The 17,844-nt window shown below is 55.1% G+C and overlaps 1 protein-coding gene across 1 annotated transcript in view; it reads right to left on the reverse strand.

Moving 5' to 3' along the window:
• ZNF469 (zinc finger protein 469) overlaps positions 1 to 17,844 on the reverse strand; it is a 158,945-nt gene that overhangs the window by 17,218 nt on the left and 123,883 nt on the right. The window contains exon 5 of the mRNA XM_064386648.1: positions 1,458 to 1,526. The gene's annotated coding sequence lies outside the window, so the exon portion shown is untranslated. The remainder of the gene's footprint in view (positions 1 to 1,457; positions 1,527 to 17,844) is intronic.

Here is a 17,844-nt window from a genome sequence, read left to right on the forward strand (position 1 = left end):
TCCAGGAAAAGCCCAGAAAGGAAACGCCAGCCCCTGCTCTGGCAGAGGGACCTGCTGCTGCCCACGGCGGGCAGGCAGAGCTGCCTGGCAGGGTCTGGCAGAGCCGGGCTCGGCTGGGCTCGGCTCTCCCCTGCCTGACCTTGGCCGGGCGGTTACTGGCGGTGACTCAGCTCCATCTGGAAATCAGCCCCATAACGCTCCCCCCGCTTATCTATCGCTCCTGTATCGGCCGGGCTGATTAGGCAGGGCAGGCACTGTTCCTGCTCTGCCCTGGACACTGCCCAGGGCACCCTGCTGGGCTGGGACACGTGCAGGGCTCTGGGTGGGGGGCTCTGCTTGGGGGGCTCCGGTGGGGTTTGCTCCAGGGGAGCTCAGAGGCTGCAGGGGGGACAAAGCAGCCCGGGATGGGTCCCTGGGACAGGGACAGCACCCAGGGAAGGGCTGATTTAGGGCAGGTTTAGGGTGGATATCAGGGAAAGGTTCTTCCCCCAGAGGGTGCTGGCACTGCCCAGGCTCCCCAGGGAATGGGCACGGCCCCAAGGCATGCAGAGCTCCAGGAGAGGTTGGACAATGCTCCCAGGGATGCCCAGGGTGGGGTTGTTGGGGTTGGATTGATGACCCCAGCTCAGGATATCCCCTGATTCCATGGAGCTGCTGCTGTCACAGCCAGGAGCGTGGCAGCTCGGCTCAGGGATCAGGGACAGGCGTGGGAGTGGGTGGCTGGAAAATCTCAGGATGCCAACTGGGTGGCAACTGCCAGGGAACTGCCCTTGGCTGTGCTGGTGGGAGGGAGAGGGGTGGGGGCAGCATTCCAGGGCCTCAGGGGGCTCCAGGAGAGGGACTGGGACAAGGATGGAGGGACAGGACACAGGGAATGGCGCCCACTGCCAGAGGGCAGGGCTGGATGGGATATTGGGAATTAGGAATTGTTCCCTGGGAGGGTGGGCAGGCCCTGGCACAGGTGCCCAGAGCAGCTGTGGCTGCCCCTGGATCCCTGGCAGTGCCCAAGGCCAGGTTGGACAGGGCTGGGAGCAGCCTGGGATGGTGGAAGGTGTCCCTGTCATGGCAGGGGTGGAGGAGTTTTAAGGTCCTTCCCAACCCAAACAATTCTGGGATTCCACGAGGGGATCCCACACAGAACGCCCCGGCTCTGTGGGCTTTCAGCAACTTCATGTGGCACGAGGGTGATCTGAACACACTTTGTCCCCAAAAAGAGGCTTTTAACCCCTGCCTAAAGGACTGAAACCCCACCCAGATGGATTGATCCCACCCAGCACGGCTTTGTCTGGAGCTGGGAAAAATCCCTTCCCTTGTGCACCGGCCCCTTCTCCAGCCCCATTAAATCCCTCCCTCTTGCCAGGGCCACAGAAGGTCCCTGAGCATCCCCATCTGGGCTGGGGAGGAGAGTCTGGCTCCCAAAAATAGCCTCTGAGCCCGTGCTGTCAGCTGGCCCCTACCTTGGCACCCTCCGTGCTCAGCTACTGCCGGCTCGCACTTTCACCTCCCATGAAAAATGAATTTCGTGGCTGCAAAGGAAAGAGAAAAATATGTCAGGAATCTGTGCTTGGCTTGGCTGTGGTGCTGCGGCGTGTGGGGAGTGCTCAGGGCCAAAAGGGGGGATTCCACCCCAAAACTGCCATCCTGGCCACCCCCAGGCTGGGGGCATTGACTGGGTGCTGTGGGAATGAGGGAATGGAGGAGATGGGATCCCATTTCCCCCTCTGCTGCATCCCAACTCATCCCTGCATCCCTGATGCCTTTGGGGTGCATCCCATCCATGAACCTGAGAGGAGGAAATGATGGAGGAGGAGAAGGAGCAGGAGGAAGGGGGAATTGAGGGTGGCCAAAGCCAAAACACTGGGCACAGGGAGCTGCCAACCTCTCCCAGCTGTGCCCAATCCTGCTCCTGCCATTCCCAACCCTCCCTGCCTCCCAGAGGGAGCTTTTCCCCAAGTTTGGTTAAAGACGGGGATTTAAGGGCTCGCTGTTCCCTCCCTCCAGCCCCAGCTCCAGCCTGGAGCTGAGCCCTGCTCGAAGAAGAAAACAAGGATCCCATCCTGACACATCACACCCTGCTCTGTTAACCCACGTCCCAGGCAGAAAAAAAGCAGGATCAGGGCTGTGCCTCGTGCCAGGACACAGGGCAGCAGTGGGAGCATCACACCCAGGGGGATGGGACACTTTCCTTGCCAGCCCTGGGCCCTGCTCGTCCCCAGGGAGGGGAGCTGGGAGTGAGGACTGAGGCTGCTCCAAAGGGACAGAAAAACTGGGGCGTCCCTTGGGGAGAAACCACAGCGGGAAGGAGAGAAGTCTTGGTGCTGAGAGCTTGAAAAGGACCTTGGAAGAGAGGCTGGGAAGGATTTTGGGGATGCAGACACACCAAGGGACACGCACAGCCACAAAGGGACACACACAGGGACACACGGACACGGGCCTGGATGCTCTGGTCCAGCTGTGCTGGGGCAAGAAGTGACATCCAGCAGGTTTTTCTGGCCCAGGGAAGTTGGAAGCTTGTTCAGAAAGTTTCTTTCTTGCTCACAATGATCCAAAATTAATTTGCTGGATCTCAGCAGAAAATGTTGAGATTTTTTCTGGGGATGCAGATTTTGCAGAGTCCCAATCCTTCCTCACTTGTCACGCACAATCACAGAGGAGGAGGAAAAGGAGGAGGAAAAGGAGCAGGAAAAGGAGGAGAGGCTGAGCCTGGCGGCTCTCAGGACACCCACGGGATGCAGGGGTGTCACCAGCCGGTGTCACCAGCCGGTGTCACCAGCCGGTGTCACAAGCCACTGTCTCGGCTCCATGCCCAGGGTCCCCTCCCAAGCCCGAGGCACTTCCAGAGAAGGCTGCACGTCTGGGATCCGGCAGGGGGAGGTGGCTGGGATGGGGGAGAGGAGGTGACACCAGCTCAGCCCCAGCTGGAGGCCATCCCAGCCCCGAGGATGGCTCGGGGGGGCTGGCAGTGCCCTTCTCTGGGAGCTGGGTGCCAGCTCCGAGCATTCCCTGCAGCCCCATCCCAAAGGAAAGGGGATGGCTGCACACAGGGGGAGGGCAGGCTCTCCCCGGGGCCAGCTCTGCCCCTCCTCACCCACCACAGAGCGGGAAAAGCAGCTGGGGTGTGCCAGGGATGTGCCAGGCAGGGCAGGGAGCTGCCAGGTGGAGCCTCTGCAGGGAAATCTCTCTCTCTTTCTCTGGGCAACAACAGATAGAACAAGAGGACACAGTCTCAAGCTGCGCCAAGGGAGATACAGGCTAGGCTTAAGGAGGAAGTTTTTCACAGAAAGAGTGGTCAAATACTGGAATCGTCTGCCCAGGGAGGTGGTGGAGCCACCATGATATGTTTAAAAAAAGACTGGATGTGGCACTTGGTGCCGTGATCTAGTTGAGGTGCTAGAACATCTGTTGGACTTGATGATCTTAAAGGTCTCTTCCAACCTAGAGATTCTCTGATTCTGTGATTCTGTGAAATCCAGGCTGGATCCTCCACGGGGGAGCAAGGGCACAGCCAGGAGCTGCATCCTCCTGGGCTGCTTCCCAGTGAGGGGCAGCTCCTAAATCCCCTCAATAAGGGCTGCTGTGTTTCCCTGCCCTTCAGAGCGTCTGCATCCCTAAAAAATCCAGAGGTATTGGACATCTGAGACCTCCTGAGCCCGAGGGGAGCTGGGTTTAATCTCCCTGGGGATCAGCAGCGGGGCTGGGGCTGACAGCAGCATCTTTGTGGGGCTGGAATAAAGCCTGACTTCTTCTGCCATTTATTTGAGGAATATTAATCTTTCATTTTCCTTCTAAATGCTCCTGTTTGCTGAGGACCTATCTGTTACCTAAGTGCTCCGATAAATCTTCGAAGGTAAAATTACATGTTAGATGCTGCCAGAAGGGTACATTTAAGAATACTTCCTAAATTATCAACTGCATTAATCTTAATTACTTGGGTAAAAGTAGAGTCTGGCATTAGGGTGGACTAAATTGAGCGGGTGTTTGTTTGTCTTTATCATATCACATATTTGAGATCATTTAACAGAGCCCAGATAAAAGGGGCAGCCAGGGGCAGAGCAGCTGCCTGGTGGAAATGATGGCTCTGGGTGACAAAGAGCAGCAGGGAGGGGAGCCTGGGGTCCCTGAGATGGCAGAACCTGCCCGGTGCAGGTGGAACCCTGGCAAAAATACCCAAAAAATGCAAATGAACTCCTCAGACACCAGGCTGGGTGAGGAAAGAGTTTTACAGAGCATGGAGGGGCAGGATGGGGAACGGCTTTGAACTGAAAAAGAGGAGGTTTAGATGGGATATTGAGAAGGAATTCTGGGCTGGGAGGGTGGGGAGGGACGGGGATGGAATTCCCAGAGCAGCTGTGGCTGCCCCTGGATCCCTGGCAGTGCCCAAGGCCAGGCTGGACAGGGCTGGGAGCAGCCTGGGATGGTGGAAGACAAGGGCTGGAATGAGATGGGCTTTAAGATCCGTTCCAACCCAAACCATTGCAGGATTCCCTGATGAAGTTGGAGGGTTTGGTGTCCCTCAGGGTGCTGGGGCAGTGCAGGGCTCTGGGAGCAGCTCATCCCTGGTGATCAGCCCCCGTTCTGCTGGGCACAGACAGAACAGGAGGCACCACAGCCTCTGTTCAAGATTTTCCCAACATTTCCTGCTTCTTTGGCTCTGAGATGAGCTCATCCCTCAGTGTTTGAGGGCCCAGAACTGAAATGAAGCAGGGGTTGAAGTGCTCCCTTTCCCTGGGCCTTGCACAGGTATTAAACATCCCTGATGGGAAATGTCCCCATCCCCAGGGCTGCCTGACCTGGGCACATTCCCTACCCAAGAGGGAATTGCTGAAGCCAAAAGGGAGAGATTTCCTCTCTCTGCTTCACTTTTATTTTAAATGTGCGGAAAATCTGTCCCTGGAAATCCCTGTGCAGGGGATGCTGAGGGGAGCTGCTGGCAGGAGGGGAGAAATCATTCCGTGCTGCTGGAGATGGGGATGGAGGATGGATCTGGGAGAAGGGGAGCTCAGAGGCCACACCAGGACCAGCCACATCTCCAGGTGACTCCTGGGCATCACCAGGGCATGACCAGTGTCCTGTGATCCCACATTCCCCCACCTGCTATCCCAGGATCAGGTCCTGCTCTGCATTTCCCTCCCAGCCTCCTGTGACCCCCAAAAAAGGGAGAAGAAAAAGGGAGAAGAAGAACAGAGAAGAAGGGAAAAGAAAAAGGAAGAAGAAAAAGGGAGAAGAAGAACAGAGAAGAAGGGAAAAGAAAAAGGGAGAAGAAGAATGGAGAAGAAGAAGGAAGAAGAAAAAGGGAGAAGAAGGGAGAAGAATCCCAGGCAATGACAGCACTCCCAGGCCAGTCTCACATTTCCTTCCTCCTGGCAGAGCCTGGCTCTGCTCCAAGCTCCCCAGGCCTGGTCAAACGGGGACAGGAAACCCGAGAGCCACGAGCACATCCCAGGATTTTCGCCCCAGCCCCATTTAGCTCCCTGTCCTTTTGGCATCCTGCTCCTCAGGGGTGGGGGTGGTTCTGCCTTTGGGCACACACTCACACGGATCACTGACAGAAATTAATTGGCTCCCTGCAATTAATTAAACATCCCAGGCTTCAGCCGGGGTCAGGGGATGAATGGGATCACCAATCCAGAAATTCCTTTGGATGCTGTGAGCCCCTGGAGCGGGAGAGGGGCAGAGGGAGCCACTTCCCTGCAGGTCTCATCCTGGTCCTGGCTGCTCCCAGGGACACGGCCCCTGGGGGATCAGCAGAGCCAGGGCAGGGAAATCCTGGTGCTCCCTCCCAGACTGCTCTGGCTGAAGGGACCCAGAGCCCAGAGATGTGGACACAGCTGGGATTGGGCTGATGGAGAGGCAGGATCTCACCTGGGGCTTGGACAGACCACGGGAAGCACAAAATCCATACGTGTCACAAGGACCATGGGAAGCACAAGGACCAAAGATGGCACAAGGACCACGGGAAGCAGAAGGACCATGAGAAGAACAAGAACAATGAGAAGAACATGATCCATAGGTGGCACAAGGACCACAGGAAGCACAAGATCCATAAGTGTCACAAGGACCATGGGAAGCACAAGGACCAAAGATGGCACAAGGACCACGGGAAGCAGAAGGACCATGGGAAGAACAAGAACAATGAGAAGAACATGATCCATAGGTGGCACAAGGACCACAGGAAGCACAAGATCCATAAGTGTCACAAGGACCATGGGAAGAACAAGGACCAGGGATGGCACAAGGACCAGGAATGGCACAAGGACCATGGGAAACATAAGATCCAAGGACCACACATGGCACAAGGACCACAGGAAGCAGAAGGACTTCCCATGGTCCATCCCATGGGAAGAACAAGATCCATAGGTGGCACAAGGACCATGAATGGCACAAGAACCACGGGAAACAAGATCCAAGGACCATGGATGGCACAAGGACCATGGGAAGCACAAGAACAAGGGGAAGAATACAATCCGTAGGTGGCACAAGAACTGTGGATGGTACAAGACCATGGAAAACACAAGGATCATGGGAAGCACAAGATCCAAGGACAATAGATGGCACAAGGATCACAGGAAGAACAAGACCCATACATGTCACAAGGAGCATGGAAAGAACAAGGACCAGGAATGGCAAAAGGACCACGGGAAGCACAAGGACCATCACAGCACAGACCAGCAGCCCCAGCTGGTTTGGATGACCCTGTCACCCCAGAATCCCGGGATGAGCACAGCCAGAGCCCACCCCTGCACACTCAGATCCCTCCCATCCATCCCAACGCTGTTCCACAAAGTCGGGATGCTCCTGTCCAGCCTGAACCAGTTCCCACAGGATCTGATAGGAGGAGACTGCTGCCAGATTTGGGGGCTTTTAAGCTGTCAACTTTCCTATAATTATTAGCAATGTTTTCAATCAGTTCTCCTCTGAAATTTGCTTCGGAAAGACAAGATTAATGAGCATTTCCTTTGGGGATTCATTGCACTGTTAATTATTCTCTGCCCGAAATTTGGTGCAGAATATTATCAGCTTTTCTTTTTTCCTTTTTTTTTCTTTTCAATTAAAAGTGATTATAATTTGCTCTCTTATAAAAGAAAAGTGGATTTCAAATAAAAATATAATATCCCCCCTTTCCTGATTAAGTATAATAGCCAAGTGATGGAGATAAAAGTAGCCGGTGGCTGTGGCAGGCCACGTTGTGCAGACATGAACTTGGGCCCCCCGGCAGCACTTCATCCCTGCTGGGGTCCAGTTTTTTGGGATAACGGGATTCAGAGAGGCCAACTTGTAATTTATGGAGTTTTCCTGCAGAGGGAAGCAAAGGTGTCTGAAAGGAGCCGCCCGCGCGGTGCCAACTTTGGGCGAGGGGCTCAGGGAGGAGGATGAGGAGGATGGGGATGGGGAGAGCCGGGGATGCCGCTGCTCCTCCCAAAAACCGCCCGGCTGCAGGTTCAGAGGCCGGGAGATGCTCTGGGGATATCAATCACGCTGGGAAGGGCTGGAAAAAGCCACGGCTGCTCTTTCACAGAACAAACGCCTTCTGCAGCGCCAGCCCCGGAGAAGGAAGGGGCTCTGTCCCCTCGCAGGCTGTTTGTCCTCCCCAGCAGACATTCCTCGGGTGTCTCCCGAATGCGAAACATCCCGAAAATGCTGCAGGACAAACCCCTGCTTGGTGGGGGCCGGATCCGATTTCACCGGAGCACGGGCTGGGGGGAGCAGCTCCAGGCTCGGCTTTACTGGGAAACACCCCCGGCCCAGTGCCCTGCTGGGCTGGCTTTAGACCCCGGCTTTAACCCCAAACTGGCTCTAAGCCCAGCTTTAACCCCGGCCTGTCCCTGCAGAGCCCCACTGCTCCCCTTGGCTCTGGGAAAGGAAGCAAAGGAGAAGTTGAGCGGAACCCAGATTTGGAAGATGGGAATGGGCAGATTTGGGGCATTCCTGGGGGGACGTGGCTGGGGTGGCCCCTGGGTGCTGCCTGTGTCCCTCTGGGGGTGACAGGGTGCTCCTGCTCCAGCTGCCACCTCTCCTGAGCCCAATCCCAGTGCTGGCCCCACACCAAAAGGGATGCAGTGGATCACATCCCACGGAGCAGGGGGGGCAGCTTTGGCATTCTGGGCTTTCCCTTCCTTCAGCCGTGGGGCTGGGGTGTCCCCGTGGGTGCCACATCCCAGGGGCAGCTGCAGCGATGGAGGAGGGAGAGGAGCTGTCAGGATTTTGATGGAGAATGACCTGGTTTGGCTTCCTCCATCTGGAGCTGCTGCCTGAAGCCAAGTTTGCCATCACCTTGCACGGTGTTTCCCTGGAATCCACAGCTCTTGTAAGGCAGCAGGGATGTGCCACGCAGGGAAAAGTTTAGGAAAAGGGATGGATAATCAAACCAGGGCACTCCCAGATCTGAGCTACAAACCAAACCACTGCCAGGGCAGAGCCACAGGGGGGAAAACTGAAATTTGGGAAGCAGAATCCTAAAAACCTGTCCTGCAGCAGCCCCGCTGGCCGGCGCTGAGCGATGCTCTCTGTTCTCCACGGGAGCAGCAGCGCCCGGGGCCAAGAAAAACGCCCGGAGCTATAAAAAGTCTGGGGAACAGAGACACATTCATGGACAACTTCAAGGACGCCGCTGCAGCCGGGCGGGATCCAGGGAGCAGCCCCAGCCTCGGGCAGTGCCAGCCTTGCCCTGGGCGCTGCCAGCCTCATCCAGCTGTGCCAGAGCTGTGGAAAAGCGGGATGGGCTCGCACAGCCCGCTGGGTTTGGGGTGGGCAGCAGCTGTGCTCAATCCTGGTGTGTTTCCCATCAGTTTTCCGTTGGTGTTCCATCAGTTTCCCATCCGTGTTCCATTGGTTTCCTATTGGTTTCCATCTGTGTGCCATCAGTTTCCCAGTTTCCCATCAGTTTCCAATCAGTGTTCCATGAGTTTCCCATCGGTTTTCCCATCCTGTTTCATTGGTGTGCCATCAGTTTCCCATCAGTGTTCCATTGCTGTTTCATCCATTTCCATTGGTTTTCCCATCGGTGTTCCATTTGTGCTCCATCAGTTTTCCCATCAGTTTCCCACCGGTGTTCCATCATTTCCATTGCTTTCCCATTGGTTTTCCCATCTGTTTCCCACTGGTGTTCCATCGGTTTCCCATCAGTTTCCCATCAGTGTTCCATTGGCTTCCATCAATTTCCCATCAGCTTCCATCAGTTTCCCATTGGTTTTCCCATCAGTTTCCCACTGGTGTTCCATCAGTTTCCACTGGTTTCCATCAGTTTCCATCAGTTTCCCATCAGTTTCCCATCAGTTTCCACTGGTTTCCATCAGTTTCCCATCGGTTTCCATTGGTTTCCCATTGGTGTTCCATCCGTTTCCCATCCATTTCCCATCAGTTTCCATCCATTTCCCATCCATTTCCCATCAGTTTCCATCCGTTTCCCATCAGTTTCCACTGGTTTCCATCAGTTTCCATCGGTGTTCCATCCGTTCCCATCCATTTCCATCAGTTTCCACCAGTTTTCCCATCCCCTCTCCAGCCCCTCAGCCGGGTCAGGTTTGCTCGCAGGTGCCGAGCACGAGCCCGGCACATGCCTGGAACTTCAAAGGGCCAGGAATGAAAACCATCCCGCCCAGGGATTTCCAGCCCTTCCTGCTGCTCCAGCTGCTGGGTGGCAGATGTGGGACATGGCCGCATCCCTGTGCTGCGCCACGGCACGAGCCATCCCGAGCTGGAGAAACCCCTCTGCGCTGCTTCTCCTGCTGCTTTTCCTGCTTTTCTGCTTCCCCAGGCCCCATCCCGGCACGAATAATGCCAATATTCATGGCCCAGACAAATCCAGGCTCTGTTTGCTCCCAGGAATGTTTTCTCCAGAGACACTCCGAGCGACAAAATCCCCTTCCTCACGCTGCTGGATTTTTCTTTCATCAGGCAAAAATAAAAATGAGCCGAGGGTTGAAGAATGGCATCCTGTCAATATTTTCCTTTTGCTGGTGCTGAATGAGCTGGAGAAGCTCTTGGAGTCCAAGCTAACTGTGCTGATCCAGGTACAACATCCCTCTGCAGGGATGCAAAGCAAGGATTGGGAATTTCCCTCCTGCTTTGGGATATGGGTTTCAGGCAGAACAGGGAGATTTTAAAGCTTGTCTCAGAGGTCTGAGGAAAGGATCCTGCTGCTCTTCCCACAGCTCCCAGAGCTGAATCCCAGCACTGAGGGATGCAGAGTGGGAGAAGGTGCTGGGAAGCACAGAAATGATGGAATCTGGGAATTTCCCCCAGCCTGGGGTGGGCAGCACCACCAGGGAGTGGGATCCATGTGACTCATCCCTGTCCTCATCTTCAGCCACTGAAGGAGGAATGAAACAACCCAGCCCTCTGGGAGTCTGGAGAAAAAGGGATATTTTTATATTTTGGCTGGAAAATGGAATTCTTCCCAACAGTGACAATTAAAAACAATAAATATTAAAAAAAAAAAAGGTGAAAACAACTCCTTAATGGTTTCTCTCTAGCCCCATAAGGCAGGGAAGAGAGGGAAGGGAGTCAGGACAGCACTCCCTGTCTGAAGGGCCACACTCATCCCAGGAACATTTTTCCTGCCCACAGAAAGAATCCCAGACAATACCTAATCCCATGGACACCGGAAAGGATTCCTTTCCCTCAGCCCTTCAGCAATGCCACCAAACCCCACATATTTTCCCAATGAATTCACAGACCAAGAGCATTTTGTCCTTCACCTGGAGATTTAAAGCTCTGGAGATTTAAAGTCTCTAAAAGAGATTTTTTTTTTTTTTTTTTGGGAAAAGTCATGTGGGATCTTCATCCCGGAGTGGGGATGAGGAATAACTTTGTACATCTCTCATCTGTGCTGCTCCTTTTCCTCCCTTTTCCAGCCAAACGTTGCAAGTAATAATTTTCCCACATGGAGCAGGAGCTGCTGTGAGGTGGCTGCTTCTTCCATTAAAACCCAGGCTGCTGCTGGATTTTGGGGAAGGGGGTGTTGGAGAAGGGCCTCCCCATGGGGTATCGCTTTTCCCCGCTGCTTCCTGCCCAGGTGATCCCACACAAACCTGCCTGTGTGATGGAAAACATTCGGGATCTGGGCCACGTCTCCAGCCCGAAACACAGCCTGGATTCAGCCTCCTTCCCCTGCTCCCAAGACATCCTTCTTTTGCCACAGAAAGTGGCCTTCATCCCGGGATTCCTCAAAGCCACGGGGTGAAAAACCAGGGAAAACGTTCAGTCTGGGTGTGGGTGCCTGCCTGCCACGGCTGTGCCCACTCCCCATCTCCTCTGGGCACAAAAGTGTCCCTGGAGCAGCCAGAGCTGCTTGGGGATGCTGCGGGATGATCCCAAATAAACCAACCCTACAAGCCAGAGGGAAATGGATTCACCAGCGTGGGTTGCCCCCAAAAACAGCTGAGCTGGGGACAGGGACAGACAGCAGGACAACTCCCTCCTGGCCCGGTGTCTGCTCCCAGCCCGTCCAGCATCCTGACACCCAGCCCGGCTTCCCAGGCACCCTTTAATCTTCCTGGCCGCTGCTTCCAAACTGAGACTCGCAAGGATTGACCAGGACAGGACCTCCCCGGCTTGTTTTTTTTTTTAAAGCTGCTTTGCAAAAAAACCCCAAAAAACAACCATTAAAAAGAGGAAAAAGAGGAAAAAAGAAGCAGAAGAGGAACAAACGCTGCCCCGGGAGCCCGGCGGGGGCTGCAGGGGCTGCGAGGGCTCTGCCCAGCGGAGCCTGGGCTTGCTTTTCCCTTTCATCCCATGCCAGGCTTCAGCCCAGGATTTAGACGGTCAAATCCAAGAATCCCTGGAAGGCAGGGCTTGGCGCGGCGGGGCCGCAGCTGCTGCCTTTCCCTGCTGCTGTAATTACGGCCCCAAACTTAGAAAGCAGCGGAAGAGCCGCGTGTAGCGCTGCAATTAAGAAGCTCTTTAATTGCGGGGCTTTGTTTTCCTCTGCCTGGCTCCGGCTCTGCTGAGCACCGGGAGCCGCGGCGAAATCCCGGGAATTGCAGCTCCACGGAATCCTCGGAGCTCGGGGGACAGCAGGTTTGTCCCCAAAGGTGACCCCTGGGTCAAGGGCAGAGCATCCAGAGCATCCAGCTGGGGAAGGAGCCGCCAAAATCCATCTCTGCTCCATGCAAGGAGGTTGTTTTGAGGGACAAACATTCCCCTCTCCATGGGAGTCCCCTTCTCCTGCTGGAGAGGCCTCTGGAGCAGCCAGGAATGGTTGTCCCTGTCAGCCCCGAGATTTCCATGGATCTGTGCGTGTGGGAATCTGCAGCAGGCGTGCAGAGCTGCTGATTTATATCCCCACGGATGATCCCATAAATCCACTGCTTCCCAAGGCCAGGCGGGAATGGGAACAGCTCTGCTTCATCCCCTCACTGCCTGACTCATCCTCAGGGCATTGGGCATCCTGTGGCAAAGGGTGGATGGCACAGCCAGCAGGCTGGTGTCACAGCAGGGTCGTCAGAACGGTGCCACCCCCAAATCCAGCTCTGGAGAAAATGGGGATCCACGGGCAGAATCCCAGTTGTTCCCAGTGTGACACAGGCAGGTGCACGCTGGCTTGGGCAGAGCCTCCTGCCACATCCTTGGGTTTGAGGTGGAGCAAAGCTTCCCCAGATTCCCAGCAGCTCTGCAGGAAGCTTCCATGGATTTATCCACCAGCAGAAGGGAGGAGCAGACCTGGAGCACATTCCTGTGTTGGGAGCTGGTGACAAACACAGGGAGAACGTGGTGGGATCTCCAGCAGGATGGCTCCAGGATGGCAGCAGTGCCAAGAGCAGGGATGAGATCCTGAAATGTGTGGTTTAAAACGCAGGAACAGATTTGGGGAGAGAAATGCGAGAAGCTTCGTGTTCCCACCAGGACCTGTGTGTCCTCTGAGCCTCTCCCTTTAAAATGCATGGATCCAGTGACTCAAATCTCCCATTCCACCACTTCAATCCCAGAATCCTATATCTGGGAGCTGGCAACGAGGCTGGGCATCCTCCAGTGGCCAAAGCTGAGCTTCCCAGTGCTCCCAGTGCTGGGAGCCTCAGCCCCTCACCCCAGAGCCCCAGCCGTGCCGGAGGGGCCGTGCAGGAAGGGGCTCCTCGTGTTTTCACAGCTGACACCGGGGCTGGAGAGGATTCCCGGAGCTCGGAGGAGGAGGAAGCACAGCACAGGAACCCCCAAGGCTGCTGCACCTGGGCTGGGGCTGGCCCTGCTCCCGGGGGCACAGGGAGGGCACAGGAGGTTTCCCGGGATCAGCTGCTCGAGTCCTGCAGAGCTCTCCAGGAGCTCCTGCAGGATCACTGGGTGGGAGAGGAGCAGCCAGAGCCTGGCATTGTCCCTGTGGTGTCCACCATTGTCCCCTTGTCCTGGGATATGCCACACGCTCCTGTCAGGGAGGCTCCTTGGAGGTGGGGATGGAGGGAAGGTGGGAGAGGCACGGAGGGAGGGATGTGCCAGCAGAGCCAGGGTGTGCAGCCACCCCAGGTCCTGGTGGCAGCAAGGACAATATTTGGGGAAAATCCTGGCTGCAGAAACAGCTCTTCCTTCAGTGATCTGCCCTCAACAAAGCCCCAAAAGGAAACCCACGTATATATATAAAAATAAATATAATGGAATCACAGGAGGGAAGGGACCTTAAAGTTCATCTCATTCCACAGGCAGGGACACCTTCCATTGTCCCAGGCTGCTCCAAGCCCTGTTCAGCTCAGCCTGGAACACTTCCAGGGATGCTGAGACTTAACTCTACCATATATTTTAAGAAAAAAAAAATATAAAAAATAAAAATAAAAAAAAAATATATATATATAAATCTCCCATAATATGTATGAACTGGATATAATTAATAAGAAAATGACAATGGCTACAATGATACCAACAGGATTCCCTCATATATGTAAACCTCCCACAATCTGTAAAAACTGGATATAATTAATAAGAAAATGACAATGGCTATAATGATACAAATGGGATTCCCTCATTTATATTGGTAAACCTCCTATAATATGAAATAACTGGATATAATTAATAAGAAAGTGACAATGGCTACAATGATACAAACAGGACTCCCTCATATATGTAAACCTCCCATAATATATAATACCTAAATATAATTAATAAGAAAATGGCAATGGCTGCAATGCTACCAGCAGGATTCCCTCGTTCCACCCCACTGCCAGCTCCTTCCTGGAAAGCCAGGGCTCTCCCGGCACACCCCTGTCCCCAGCAGCCACTGTCCCAGCGCCAGTGCCACTGTCCCCCTGCACAAACAGAGGCAAGAAAGAGCCCCTTTGTTCCTGCTGCTCTATTGACACAGCTGGGAGCTGCAGCTTCCTGCTCCGAGCTCCCCAAGCTGGGGAAGGGGCAGAGCCCCCCGGCCGCCCCGCTGGGCACGGCCACACAGCCCTGCTGCACCCCCTGGGCCCGGGCACAACGGGGATGGCACCCAGCCGCTCCTGGGGGGTGCCCTGGGAGCTGGAACGAGGGGGGTGTGCACCCAAAGGAGCTGCCAGCTGCTCCTGCTGTGCCACATCCAGGGATCCCAGGGCAGGGATGGCCCTGCAGTCCCTGGGGGTGGCACTGGGGCCGTGCCACGCTCAGGTCCCTGATGCACAGGGGCTGCCACTTTCTCCTGTCCCACGGGATCTTCCCAGCTCCTCTGGAAGCACACGGATCCAGCTGGATCCCACAGGTTTCTCCCTGCCTGGAACATGAAGGCGCCAACCCCTCCTCTTCCCTCCATTCCTGCTGCCTTCCACGGACACCCAACGACCCCATTTCATTCCTGCTTTCCCCAAGCCCTCCAATCCACGCCATGGGAGGAGACTCATTAATAAATCCCAGGAATTTGCTATTTTCCCCCATAAATACACCCTGAGGAGTTGCTGTGTCTGCATCCCCAGCCAATATTTAAGAGCATGAAGCATCCTAAGCATCACTTCCGAGCATCCAGGATTTTCCAGGGCCCAAATCCATCCACCTGGTGATCCATGGGGTTGCTCCTCTTTGCCTCCAGCCTCTGAGCATTCCTTTACCTCCAACCTCTCCCAACTGACAGGCAAAGCAAAGCAATAAAGTGCCTTTTTTTATAGAGCTGTAAATTTAATTTCCTTTAAAACCATTTGCTTCCACTTAGAACTCCATGGAAATCCTGCCCTCCTGGCAAAGCTGCAGCATCCCAGCCCTGCCACCAATGTATGGAGCTTTTTTGGATGAGCTTAAAAGTTCATGGAAGGGAAGATGGGGGAAGAGAGGTGAATTCTTAGGGCATTAAGGGCCTATTTTCCATCCTCCTCATGAGCCTTCCTGGAGGGAAGAGCTGGAGCTGCTTTATGGGGCACAATTAAACCCAGCTCTGTCTGCAGGGCAAAAGTTCAGCCCCAGACAGAGCTGAGGGTGCTGGCAGTGAGGGAAAAGTTGGGATTTTCTGGGCTGAAAAACCACCTGGAGCTTTAAATCTGGGACTGGGATCCAGAGGAAGCGGTGTGGGCTCATGGACATGTCCAGGATCCTTCATCCTGGATGAGGATTCCCAAGGCACAGAGCTCCTCCTGAGGCTGGAGCATCCTGGAGCACCCCTGGAGCATCTCCTCTGTGTCCCCTGGGATTCCTCAGGAGCTCTGCACGGGCAGAATTCCCTGGCACAGCAAATCCCAAAGGCTGCAGAGGCCACTCCTGATTGTCCAGCTTGCTCCATGCCACTCCCAGGTGGCTTCCAGGGCGTGGATCCGTGGGAGAAGGGAGCACCTGGCTCAGGTGGGAACGGCTTCCCAGGGATGCTGGAGATGGCTCCAAGCTGTCCCTGCTGGGACATCCTGGGGACATCCTGGCCTTGAAGCTCTTTGGGGCAGCTCTGATGGGAAGATGCTCCAGGAGTCAGGGATTTTGGGAAAGTTCCCAGGCAGGCAGGGGGATGCTGTGGGGCAGCTACAACAGCATCCTGTTTTTTTTATGGAATACTGAACAAAAAGGCTCCAAACAGACCCATGGGGGGCTCTTCTGTCCCTGCCACTGCCTGCCCCACATTCCACGGTGTGGGACTCATTTGGGAACTGACCCAAACCCATCCACATTCCCACGTCTCCAGCCCAGGATCCCAGGGATGATTAGTCAGGGATGATCCCATCACAGAGTCATTTCTGCAGCTTCCAGCTGGATCCACACAGCTCCAAATGAAGAAGGTGCCTTTTTTGGGGTGAATTTTAGGGCAGGCAGCCACGGCCCCAAAGCACAAAGCAGTTTCACAATGACCCAGACAGGCCCAGCCCTGAAAACCTCATCCCAAAGGCGGGAGCTCCTCCGGAATCAGGATGTGACCATTTCCAGCGCCCCAGGACACAGTGGCAAGGCCAGATGTTCCCAAGAGCAGCAGGACCCAAATCCCACCCAGCCACATCTGGGCTCCTCCAGGCACTAAATCCTCTGCTTTCCTCCCAAAATGGGGTGTGAGCAGCGCCCTGGGCACCCCTTGGTGGCCACAATCCCTGGGTACGGGGTTGGGGTGATCCAGCCCTGGTGCCAAAGGTTCCCTGAGGTTCTGGGCCCACTTCCAAGAGCTGCAGCTTCCTCCACGAGAACATGGGAGTGGGGATCAAAGGGGGAGCCCAGCAAGGGCAGGGAAATAAAATTGCTTCCTCCAGAGCATTCCTGGCTGCTGGAATCAGCTGCTGCTTCAGGAAAACTCAGCCACTGTGCTAGCAGCAGGGGGATGCTCAGTTGGGTACCCTGGTGGATTTGGGTGGGGTGGGATTTCATCCGCAACATCCAGATCCTATTGGGATTTCATCCCCAACATCCAGATCCTATTGGGATTTCATCCTTTAGCATCCAGATCCTATTGGGATTTCATCCTTTAATATCCAGATCCTAGTGGGATTTCATCCCCAATATCCAGCTCCTATTGGTATTTCATCCTTTAACATCCAGATCCTAGTGGGATTTCATCCCCAATATCCAGTTCCTATTGGGATTTCATCTGTCACATCCAGCTCCCCTTGGCTTGTGCATTCCCACATTCCCACACCCAGCACTCCCTGGGATGTGCATCCAGCCATTCCTGCCCCTTCCCAGGAATTCCAGCACCCAGGATGGGCTCGGCAGCAGCAGCAGCACTTTGCTGGGAAAATGTGGGAATCCTCGCTGTCCATCTCCCTCTGGAGTGCGGCCAGGGGAAATCCCGCTGTGCCGGGAGCAGGCGGGGCTGGAACCGCGGCTCTTTGTGCCTCGGGCACCGGGGCAGCCCGGGAGCAGCTCCTGGGGATGGCAGGGAAATGGGAAACACGGCAGGGAGGGACAGTCATCCTCCTTCCCAAGGAGCAATGCCACGGAGGTGGGAATTGCCTGCCCCATGCCGGGTCACAGGGATGCACAGGCAGGTTTAGGGATGCTCCAGCTCCAGGGATCCATCCCTGGCTCTGAGCGAGGTCAGGAAGGGGGTGCTCCAGGCCAGGGATTTGTGTTTATCCCTGATAATCACCGTGGGAATTGGGATCCCAGTGGAAATCATGCTCTGGGTTTATCATCTGATCCATCACTAACGGGTGAGGGAGGAATAGACTCTGGCAACGCTCAGGAAAACATTCAGAGAAGCCAAATTCCCTGGTTTAGAGGAAAAAATACCCAAAAGCCCAGCTGGCCCAGCCACCGGTCTGAGGACACTTGGCCAAGGTTGGGCTGAAGGGCCAGGAAAGCAAAAAGGATCCCAGAAAAGATGGAGAAGGGATGGGAGAACACGTGGATCTGAACCAGGCTGCCTCAGTTTCCCCTCCAACCTTCTCCCTGCCATGGCTACTCCAGTTAGAACTTCCCAGCTGATCCACCCCTGCCTCCCAAGCGGGAGGGACGGGCAGCTCCCCTTAATTAAAAAGCAGCAGATTC

This window comes from Passer domesticus, chromosome 12 (genome assembly GCF_036417665.1).
Source record: "Passer domesticus isolate bPasDom1 chromosome 12, bPasDom1.hap1, whole genome shotgun sequence".
NCBI lineage: Eukaryota > Metazoa > Chordata > Aves > Passeriformes > Passeridae > Passer > Passer domesticus.